Source organism: Argiope bruennichi, chromosome 2 (genome assembly GCF_947563725.1).
Source record: "Argiope bruennichi chromosome 2, qqArgBrue1.1, whole genome shotgun sequence".
In the NCBI taxonomy this organism is placed as follows: Eukaryota; Metazoa; Arthropoda; class Arachnida; order Araneae; family Araneidae; genus Argiope; species Argiope bruennichi.
The window spans coordinates 96,686,425-96,699,071 of NC_079152.1; the positions used below are offsets into that span (position 1 = coordinate 96,686,425).

Below are 12,647 nucleotides of genomic sequence, written 5' to 3' on the forward strand. Positions count from 1 at the left end.
ATGAAGTAGCTTTCTTAATTAGCTCATAAAACTACATTTGCATTGAGATAATAGTTGGCTAAGAAAGGATTCATGTGCCTAGGCGCTAGTTTGACATCAAGGATGCACGCAGGCTCAGAGTCTTTGGACAATTCTCAGTATGACTGTAAGTGAGCTGTTCGAATTTATCAATTAATTATGTGCTCTTTAAGAGTTCGTGTGGCGTCTTATGATACTTAGCGATTGTGATAGACCGGAGACAGTTTAAGAAAATATCTGATTTCAAAATTTCTTAATTTTTTTTCCCATTCCATCCCGATTTCCATTTTATTAGAGGGTGGTCCGAATCTCAGATATGATTTATGGAATCGAACGTGTAAAAACCAAATCCGCCAAGGAGGTCTAGACAGTCCGTTGATCTGCACTTTCACAAGCTTGTAAATGCGACAAATTCAAAATTCAATATCTCAACTGAAATGAAATATGATAAAGGAAATTTCGTGACAACAACCGTAATTATATGTCAAGTTATGGTTTCAGTCGTTAGGAAAAAATGATACCCAAAATACATATTTGATTTTCCGGAAACTGAATATTAACCGCATAACAAGAATTAATCAGCAAAGAAATTGCCAGGAATCACCCGGCAGATTCAATAAAACGTAAGAATAATCCAATAAATCTATATTTCTAACCATTGTTTGCAAATGTCATGCAAGAAATGCATTGCCTTGTCCAATGTCCGCAATTTCATGCAGGGGTGTGAAAGAGGAAAATTAAAGAAAATGCGAGAAAGCTTTGGAAAGACCACTTCCACTGGTTTAGAATAATATTTATTGGATTAAAATGCCGTTTATTAAAAATCAACATTACATTAAGGCATATTCAAAATGCATTGAATTAATTACATGTTTCGAATAAAAAGATACATATATACAAATATATAAATATATATTGAATTACATACTTGAATAATTTAAAGTTAAAGATGATTTATCATACTAAACAATATAATTATAATTATAGAAAATTATAGCGATGAGCAGATTTCACACCTTTGAGAAATTCGATATACTGCATTTAAATAAAATAGTTAACAATATGTTAAATCAAATACATTTAATTTAATCTTTCTAAAATGAAAATTAATCCTGCTTGGTTTCTAGGTCATTCGAGTTTTCTCTACCGTAAAACCTTAATTAAATTTCCAGGTAATTTAATTCCTTTCATTTTCGTGCTCTCTAAATCGCTCTAAACTAAGCTGAAATGAGAATACGCACGATATATTTGATATTAATGCTATTAGAGTTAAGCACTTCCTTTAAATTTGTCACAAATATTTAGTAAATTAACAAAACTGTATTTTTGAAAACAAACTGTAAAACTATATTTTGATTATTTGCCCTTTATAGGAAAGACTGAATACATATAATTTATATAATTATTATGTATAATAATGTAATTTATATTTTTTGATTAAACTTTTTTAAAGCAGCGTTAGGATTACAGAATGAAACTATACTTCATATAAAGGTATAATGGATGTTGAAATCAAAATTTCTTATTTTTTGAAATATTATTTTGAAATTTCCTTAACAGTTTTATTATAACAGTCTAATGCAGTAAAGAAAAGACATCACAATTCATTGGTAACTTTTTGATACTTTTGGGTAATATATATATATATATATATATATATATATATATATATATATATATATATATATATATATATATATATATATATATATATATATATATATATATATATATATATATTATAAAACTTTAAATTGTTCCATGTGCATTAAAAATATAAATCTTTTTTTTTTTTTTCAAATTTTTTGATGGATATTTTAATTTTGTTCAATGTTTTGCAGGCTTAAATTTATTCAAGATACAATTTTACTTCAAAAGGTGAATTATTTGACATTTAAATTTTTTTTAAAAAAATCATTCTAGTAATATTGTTTATGGTCTTCAATAGAAAATTCTAAGATTCATTAATGATATATCCTTGCAAAATTATATCATTATATGTTTATAAAGCATAAAAAAGTTGTAAAGCTGTAAATAAAAATATGATGTGCACGGAGTATTTTTAAATTTGTATAGCACCATAGAACTTTATTTTGAGGAAAAGCTAAACATATATTTAAATGCTTCGTACAAAACAGAAACATAATTAAAGTAAGCTTACATTTGTTAAATATGAATTTTTATTAAAAGAATTAATACCTTTTATAAAATATATGCAAATATGTATATAGTATTCATATGTATGAAAACGAAACTGTCATACTGCAGTTGTCTAAATGTAAAAATATGAGAGTGGTATCCTAATATTAATAAAAAAAATTCCAATATTAAACAAAAGAATACAGATATCAAAATAATTCTTTTTGCAAACGATTAGTCGAAATTTAAATATTTTAATTTAATTAAAATAAATTTAAAATAAAAGATAGAAATAAAAAAAATCACAGTTTTAGACAATTTTTCAAATTTTCACTGTCTATTGCATCTTTAAAGCTCTTAAAAAAAATTAAAATACCTTTACACTAGAAATGTACCAAATTTTATCTATCTAGTTCTCATCGTTTTCTAACTATTGATTTAACTTATATTGGTACACTCGGACAAACAAACTTCTTCTGAGGGGATTTTGCTCAAAATTTGATATAAATATACAAATTTGGCGTAAAGACCGTATACCAAATTTCATCCGTCTAGCTCTAAGCGCTTTTGAGTTATTTTAGTCAGAGACAGACAGATATTTTTCAAAAATGTGTTTCTTTAACTCAAGGAGGTCTAAAATGTGGAGATCCGTCAAAATCTCGAGTTCAAATTTTTTGACGATTACAATCGTTTCTCTATACATCGCATACGAGAAAGTAAGAAGTTTTGTACTATGAAATTAAAAAGATCGACTTCTAAAAAAAAAACCTCATAATTTTTATTACATTCGGTCGCAAAATACCTAAATTTGCAACTGAAAATTGATCACTTGTCATCAAATATGATTACCTTTATATTTAATAAAATATAATTCTGATAATAATAATAGATTCTGGTAGTAAATATAATTCAGAGGCTTAAAAGAAGTTCATTCAGATACAGGCCATGACGGGTCAAATTATTCACATCAGTGGCTCATATCTATTTCTGATGAATGAATATTTTTCACCTTTACCCCTTTAGACCGCATGTCACCTATCTTTTAATAATAGATTCTGTAAAACGCAAAATAAAAATAGTTGGCCAAGGGTTATACATTTGTGCAAGTTGAGGTTCGAATTCGCAACGTTAGGGTTCATAGAAGAGTAATAAAGCTACTAGACAAAAGTGTACACTCCTTTCCAGAGGTTGTTATTTGGCTTATGAAGTTACCACCACAATATCTGTTCGAGAACACGTGAACCCGAAAACTACAAAATGCAAACAGCTAGGTAAAAAAAAAAATTTGGCTTCTAAATAATAGATATCGCATTTTGAATTAAGTCTGTCTAACTGTTGATGTTTTTTTGTCTGTACTTTCTTATGCTTGTAAAGCTTTTCTCACCGTAGATTCAGTAAAAATGTTAGATAAATGCCTAAAATCTATATTTCGTTCATAATATATCTATATTATCGTTCACTGATGCCATACAAGGTATTCTCGGTCTTACCCAATGTCTGCAATTTTATGTGGAGGAGGCGAACGATGATGAATTTATTGGAGAGGATGCGAGAAAGTTTGGGGGAAACTACTCCTGCTGTTTTTTTTTATTAATGAGCATAACATTACGAATAATCTAATATTGTTAAAGAAGGAAGAATGTTTTTCTTAAACCACTTTTACGACAACCTTTATCTCGTCTTGATCATAGATGGTCAAGCCGTAAATTTAAATTTCACTGAAGCCGTAAATTTAAAAAGAAATATACTTTGTTCTATATTTGGAATAAATTTACTAATCCATATGCGAGTAAAAAAAAATTAACACAAGTATAAAAACACACATTTCATTCAATTATCTCAGTCGCGACTTAGATTCAAAGCATATCAACAAATGGCATTGAGTGATTGCTGAACTCGTTCCTAAATCTCCCACGGACTCAAACAAATATCGGAAGACGTTATACTAAATTTTATTAAATGGTTTCCTCAAAGAAAAGACTTATATGAAATGGAGTATTTGAATCTTAAATTTATGCACTTCATCTTCCACATATTTTATAAGTGCTCGAATTTTAGAACATTTTATACCTTTATTTTTCTTATCTTCCTTGCAAAAAAATTATGAATTTGTTCTGGATATGTGGCAACAAGTATTTTGTTTTTCTTTACATGAAGCAATGTAATTAACAGTCAGTAGCGATTTCGTAACTTTAAGACCGTGTCTGTGACGGCCTTCTGTATGTTGATTAATTGGTGTTATTTCACTCCTTCTTGTGCGTGATTCTGAATTAATGGAACTTCTAGAAACTCTACGATCTTCAAACAGCGGATGTAGACGGTAGGTGTGCTTCATTTCCTTTTTATTGAACTATTCTTTGCCTGAAAAGGGAAAAAATTTTATTAGTCCTAACATCAACTTCCGAAATAATTTTTAAAAACTTTTTCATGATGCTATTTATATATTCAGGATTTAACGTGACTATTATATTTTATCACTCTTTGTATTATTGTATTCTTAATGCAGCAGTTTGTTATTTTGATTTTCTGAAGGTAGATGTTGCAAAAGCAAATTCGGGGAATTTGAATTTAGAACTATTTATCCAATGTTTATTTTCGATGTTTCTACACTATTTGTTTTAAAATGGAAGAAATTATAAATGCTAATGACTGTTCTAAGAGAGAGCCGGCGAAGAATTGAAAGAATTAAAGTTAACTTCACGAAACAAGCAACTTAAATATGGAAACTAGAAACAAAATATAGCTTACAAAGATTCTCTGAAATTTAATATCCATCTTGTAATGATTTGCTAATATAAATTATCTTCAGACATCGCAAGTTCAAGACCTTATTGTATGAAAGAACCGAAATATATAGACCTCCTACTCATTAAATCTTTTTAGGTTCATATATTCTTTCCGAAAAAGTGGTATAGAAGTTTAGAAAGAGGATATCTGCTCAGGTGTTTCTTTTCCGCCAAATTCCAAGCAAATTAACAATATTCGCCATAAAATATTGTTTTAGTAGCTTCAAAAGGAAACGTTAATATAAATTAACTAAACTAGATGCTACAAAGTATGATTTATTATAATACAGATTGAAACTATGATGGTATTTTATACATTTAATTACTTTAAGAGTTTAATTAAATTACCTTTCCACTTTCAAGCTACTTTAGTATGGTTTTAGAATGAACCATTTAAATTTTTGCTGCCATAAATAGAAGAAGCCGGTACCTAAGCTGACTCACTGCTTTAGAAGGCCATTTTCGAATTTAATGTGCACCAATTTAGTGTGTGTAATCTGGTCTATATGATGAATATTCAATAGAATCGGGTTCCATAGGTGAAAAGTAACTACTGGAATACCGGTTCTAGCTGTTTCAAGAGTCAAAGTAAAAAGAAATTTTTTTTTATCTTAGACATCGAGGTGTATAATAAAGAATATCTTGTAAAGAATTTTTTTTTCTTTTACAAAGTAAAAATAAAGTAATGTGTTTAAAACACACTTTTAATTGTACATTAAAAGAATAAAGTGAAGTATTGTGTGCTCCCGAGTTTGTCGCCAATATTGCAACCCATCGGATTGCTCTTCTAGCAGCCCTAATGCTGTTTTGTTTACTACTTTTTGCAATGGTTGATTTGTACATAAACTACAACTATATTATGAAAAATGTTAAATTAAAAATATTAAAAAAAATATTGATAAAAGATTTTAATTTTGTTCTTTATTATAATTAAAAGTTTATAAAATAAAGGAAGTTAAGCTTATAATTAAAAGTTATTTTCTTCTTTCTTTTTTTTAAAGTGAATACGAACAGGAAATATTTTTTCTTTTGAAGTTTGTTTCGGTTTTTACTTCTCAGTAACTTCTCACTTCGATTTTTAATTCTCAGTATGCGCTTTAAAAAATCGTCTGCATTCTCACTTTAAAAGACAGCTGCAATGGAATTCTTCGCAGTTCTAGTAATTCTTTTGGTGTTCTAACGGTTGGTTCTCTTCATAATTTGTTATGTCGGGAGTATTTCGAACCATATATATATATATATTACGAGTTGATGAAGTTAGGAAAGGATGCTTGTTTGAAATTTTGTATTGAGAATGGTTTGATATCGAACCGGCAGAATGGATGAAGGATGAGTGGAATATTTTTTTTTACGAATTGATGAAGTTAGGAAAAGGATAAATTTTGTATGAAGAATGTTACTTCTTTCTCCGTTCTTTCTTTTCTTTTGGTTATGTACTGTTTCTGTTATCCACACAGTCCTTATGTTCAATGTGCTAGCGAAGCTACTAGGTTCCCGCTCCCGCTGCTAGCGAACTCGTAGGATGTTTTTTTTAAGTTAAAAAATTCTGCCCGGTGCCTTCTACATCTACCTTCGGCATCTGTAGAAGGCAGTATGGGGAAAAAAAAACAATACTTATCAGCAAAAAGTCTTAATTATATGGCGGGAAATGGTAACCGTAACTGTTCCGCGGAAGTATTTGTTTATTTTGTCCGCCATCTTTATTGACGACTTGGCATTGTTGGCGCAGCAGGGTGCACACTATAATTCACTTTTACCCATTCAAATTTATTCTTTATTATAAATCTGGTGATAAAAGCAAAAATGTAAACGCGCGAGTTCAGACATTAATATTCTTGTAAATTTGAATTTGAATTGCACTAATATCATATATAGTATTTTTAAAATCGCATAAAAATATTAGGGTTAAATTGAGTATTTAGAAACAAATCATATTTTAAAACAAAACTTGGTTTCGTAGACAGCAAGGGGAATATGTTAGAGAAGATTGTCATCTGATTTAGATACCGCTTAAAAATAATATACCGCTTAAAATGTACAATGCAAGAAAAGGAAAAAAAAAAAAAAAAACGCGAAGATTGTGTTTTTTCGAACGGAAAAATCCTTTCAACGTTTAAATTAAGTACTTAAAAGATTAGTTTGGATATTTTGTCTAATAAAGCATCCCAAATGTCTCCTATTTACCTGTATTACATGTTAAGCCTACGCATGATTTGCAATGCTGAAAATGTTTTATTCTACTGCTACGTGTTTGTATTCTATTAAATTTGTGTTGCGCACCCTTTTATTTAATTGTGTAAAAAGCCCTCTGTAATAGCTTTCTTTGCTTTGAACCTCGCGTTCTATTTATAAAAAAAACGATTTATTATTGTGTACTTGCCTTAAAGTCTGTTCTGTAATTTTGGAAACATATGAGGTTTAAATTTTTAATCATTGTATAGGAATTTTTGTGCCTGTTGTCTTGTTAATGAATTGTGACTGCATTTTATTACTGTACAACTTTCAGAACCATAAACTTTTATAATATTTGTTTTGACTTAAAGATATGTTGTTGTTTTTTGAAAAAAATATTAACATGTTTTTACTTTTTTTTCTTCTAATTTTTAATTTTGCGAATTGTTATTTTAATTTGTCATAATTCCTAAGAATGTTAGAGAATCTTGTAATCGAGTTTTAAAAATTTTCTACAAGATGACATCTTTTGTATGAAACGAAATTAAAATAAAAATAAATCCATTAACAAATAATTAATTTCTGTAAATGTAAAAATATTGCATTGTCATAAAGCTGAATAAATTTTCAAATTTCTAACGTACTAGAAATTTAATGAAATGCTGATTTAAAACAAACATTTTTACAAGCATGAAATTCACTTGAAAGAAATGAAGCAGATTCACTTGAAAGAAATGAAGCAGATTCACTTGAAAGAAATGAAGCAAATTCACTTGAAAGAAATCAATTTTTACATGTTTCATATTAATTTCCTTCATTAAAAATAAAGAAATAAAAATAGTAAAAGGTAAATAAATAAGAATATAAGAAAGTATTTTTTTTTCTTGTTAGTATAATAAAGGAAATTTTTATAATCCTAAAGGATGAATTAAAAAAATATATAAAAATTCGAGTCTAATAACACAGTGAAATAATCTAGTCATAATTTAGCAAAATTTATTTTGCGAGTAATCTATATTAGTTTAATCTAAAATATGCAAAATAATGAATGATTTTCTTTGTTAATTACGAAGCATTAAAGTTCCATGAAATATGTATTTTATAAAAATACAGCGCGCAAAAGAACATGAAAACTGCTCAAAGGTCTCCTACTCATAAATATAATGAAACATTCATCAGAGCCATCATTTTGATGAATATTTGGCGTTTGACCAATTCATCTTTAATGAAAGATCTGAGGTATACTTAATCATTATTCACGCAAAAGATTTCATTCTTGTACGGGTAATTCTATGCGATAGCCATCATAACTTCAATTTCACGCCCCAAGAGATACAATTTCACGCAAGAAGATGCAATTTTGTTCGCTATCTTCCATGTTTGAGGCCAAGTTCACCTCGATGAATTGAGATAAACTTATCGCTAAAAAGCAGAGCGAAATGTTATTTTTAATTCTTATTATTAGATGATATTTTAACGATCCGTTAAGCGTAAACATTTTGTTTCATGAAAAGTAGAAAGAATTGGGCTTAAAAATTGGTAGCATAACTCTTAATTTCTTTTCTAAGCAATATGTTGAGATAATTGAGAATTGTAATTGTCAAATTCGAACTCGTGATTGTGACGAATATCTGCGTTTCAGAACACCTTGAGTTAAAGAAACATTTTTGAAATTATGTCTGTCTGTCGTCATGTTTATCAGTCAACATGATAATTCAAAAATACTTTGAATTAGATAGATTAAATATTATGAACGGATTTTATTTTAAATTTGTAAATTCATATAAAATAATTTTGAACGAAATCCATTTAGAGGAAGCATGTCTGTTTAAATACAAGTGAACTCGATAGCTGCAAAACGCAAAGGATTAGAAAGATAAACTTAAGGTATCCGAACACGTTGAAAAAGGTCGATTTTCTCAAAAAATGACATTTTTTAAATGACTTTATTGGATAGACCAGTCTTTGAGCTATTCAGAACAGGTTTACTTTTGTCTCTACGTTAATTAGAAGTCAAGATATTAATATTTACATAATGATCAGTAAACCGGAAGTGGACATTTGAATAACTGGAAGCATCGATTTAAAGGATGTAAAACATATTAAAAATGTGTATAAACACAAATTTAGTTTTAAATACGGTAAATTCTTTGCACGGAAAAACGCAAAATGCCATTAAGTTTCAATGGTGTTTTGTGAAAATTTGTACCTAAAGATGTCTTTGTTGAGCTCCGAGCCCTCAAATTAGGGGCATTTATGTCTGTAATAAATTTTAACAAACGTTTTATAAGATTACTGAATATTTTTAAGATTATTGAAGTGTTTCCTAGTACAAATACAGTTAGAGCATTTGCTGAGCTCGACAAAGACAGAATAAATGAATCTACGTGGCATTCACTGCCAAATGCAAAAATTGCCAGAAAAACAATTAATTGTTTAAAAAAAGGAAAATTATTGAAGGCTCAGGAGGAAGAATGTGGTGAAATTTAAATATGAACACAAATTATTACTAAAACGTGTTATTGTATACTTTAAATGCGTTTTTCACAAAATTGATTTCTACTCATTTCTTGTTCACTTCAAATCAAATAAATATAATTACCGTATTACTATGAAATTCGGTGGACTTTGTCTTTATACTGTTTTCTAGGGAATGAACAAACAGAATTTAAATTGAGGGAATATTTTTTAATTTACATCCTATTGTTTGAATAATGTTATAAATTTACTAAAAATTTCATGATAAATCTTTGACTGGCTCTAAAATTTTTATTTATCATTATAACCATACGCTTGTAGTTCATTCCCTATACCAAAATAAACTACATAGTTTTCTAGAAGTTTGTTCAGATGAGAGTAGTAGTTTTTGGTGTAACCGATTTGAAGAATTTGCTTAAATTTATGCTATTGCATGCCAATTTTCAAAAATTATTCAGGTTTATTTCAAATTTTGACATTCTATTGCTAATCTTTAATAGTCTTAAGACCAGAAATATGGTTAAAGTATATTTACACCCTGTTTTTCTAAAGTGCTCCGAACGTGTTCGGATACCTTAAGCCCATAGATTTAGTATCTTCTTAAAAAATTTGATTTTTGTTGTTTTTTCTATTTTGTCAGTGATTAGATATTAAATAATTTCTCTTTGTTTTCAAAAAATGTATACAGTGTAATATTTTCTAAATAAATTTTTGAATCTCAAAATAAAGCGATTCGACGCCCGCATTTGATAGAGTAAAATGTAACAATGGGATTCAAAAATTTACGCACTTTAGAAAAACTGTTCATTGAGTTAGTTCATTAAGTTCTCTAAAGCGACAATTCTGCTTTATCTGTTTTGATTTTCAGCTCGTATATTTAATTTTCGTCATTTCATATTACTTGCATAGCTTAGTAACATGGGAAAGAGGATACAAAATGCGTCAAATGCAGTGTTTAGAAAGCTTCTATGAAGACAAAACGTTAATGTATTTACTTTGCTTTTTTAATTTAAATATGAGGATAAAATGTCCTTGATGCAATATTTTTGTAATTAGATTTACTGTTTTCCCATATAAGATTCTAATTCATAAGCAAGAATTGGAAAAATTCATTTAAGAAGAAAATATTTTGGTAAAATAATACCATTTTTACATGTATTAAATCTATTAATGAATCGGAGACCTAAAGGAATGTTGCCGCTTCATCTATCAATCATAATTTGGTTTCGAAATCAAAGTAGTAAATTTTTATTATATATTTGAAAGACAAATTAGAGTGGCCCTATAATGACTTTCTTACTTTAGGAGTATCAGCAAGTATGATTAATAAACAAAATGAAATCAAATTTAATTTGTAAACTGTGGAAGAAATGAAAAGATAAGCGGTACTTAAAAAATGTTGTAGATGCAGTATCTTATACACAAAGGGTACGAACAACACAATGAAAATATAACCTTAATGTTGATTAACATCGTAATTATCAAATATGATTCATCATATAATTAAAAACTATATATGATTTTGGGAATATGATACTTTACGGAACTCAGTTAAAACCCCATAAAACACTTGGAGTGTTCGTAGATTATTTATAATTTTGTTTCGAATTACAGTATTTTGGAATGAATGAATTTCAATTTATGAGCAAGAGAAGCTGTAGGAATCCTTATCCAATGCTGTACGAAGCGTGGGTAGACTGCTTCTTACAGCATTAAATAATAATACATATAATATTTCATACATTTATTTTTGTATTGCATTTTTATTATCTTTCGAATTATAATAAAATTTAGAAGTGTATTGCTTGTAATTATTCAGTGTTGATGCGCTTTCTTTCTTTCTGAATCGGCGAGTTTTTTTTTTTAATTATTTTTAAGAGTTTTCTTGTATGAATATTCTTTAGAACTTATTTTTTCATTCCTTCGACTGTCCGCATATGGAATTTGCTTCTATCTATTCATTAGTTTTAGCAACAAATACCTCCAAATTGATCATTTATGACTCCAATTAGGGATTCAAATTTGATAGTCATCCTACATAGCAAGAACTGAGAAAAAAATACTTGGTGCATATACTATTTATTCCAATTGCCATCCTAACATTCCAAAAACTTGATAGGCTATGATATGAGCCATGATAAAAACTTGATTGGTATGTCAGAATGGTTCCAAGTCTGGACACTAAATTCCAAAAATGAACCATCATGCATTTAGGCCTGGTGCTCGTTAAATCTAAAATCATGAATTAATATATCATTCCACTGGCGTAGTATGGAAGTCTGGAAAAAAAAAAGGGTGTCAATTCAGTGCTGTCCTCGACATTTGATCAGAGTACAAAATAATGAAGTCTGTCCCTAAATAGGCCTCATTTTGCTTCAAAATAGAACATTATAGTAAGCAGATACAAAATTCAAATATTAAAGAAATCATTAATCAATATTAAATCAAATATTAAAGAGTTAATAGTTCCTTATTTAATGCGAAAATATGTATAAGAATATAAAATAAGAAAGTGGAACATAAATTAAAAAGTAATAGCTAAGCAGATTGTAAACTGATTGCAAAGCTAAAATATAATTCAATACATTTACTTGCATAAATTATTAATGTTTTCATTTGAATAAGAGTTTTGTATTTGATGTTTAAGCGACGATAAGTTGAAATCGAATATTTTGTGATTCCATAAAATCTTTGATCCAAAATCTCGTCATCATGAATAATTTTAGAATATTTCTGCCTCACCCGAATGGTATATTGAATTTTCACCTGCTTCAAAATTTACGCTCGCAACTGATAAAACTGCCCTTTTAAGATTAAAGTAAATTGAAATGTTATTTTTTATTTAAATTGAGGAATTTAATCAGTGTTAGGTTCAAAAGATTGGATGAACCTAGAGTCTTGAGACTTTGAAAAGAGGCTTGTAAATGTTTAATCCAGCAATAATTAATCTGATGAATAGCCTTTAATTTTGGTTGTTTCTTAGTCATCTTATGAACTACCTCTAGACTCTATTAAAGTATTTAATAACAGTTAAAATATTTTAATATATTAACT

General features: G+C 28.3%; 1 long non-coding RNA gene across 2 annotated transcripts in view; it reads left to right on the top strand.

Annotated features, from left to right (window-relative positions):
* Positions 1-4,342: 4,342 nt before the first annotated feature.
* The window catches only part of LOC129957249 (uncharacterized), a 101,691-nt gene continuing 93,386 nt past the window's right edge, over positions 4,343-12,647 (top strand). For both annotated transcript variants that reach the window (XR_008782749.1, XR_008782748.1), the window contains exon 1: positions 4,343-4,477. This is a non-coding gene — a long non-coding RNA (uncharacterized LOC129957249). The remainder of the gene's footprint in view (positions 4,478-12,647) is intronic.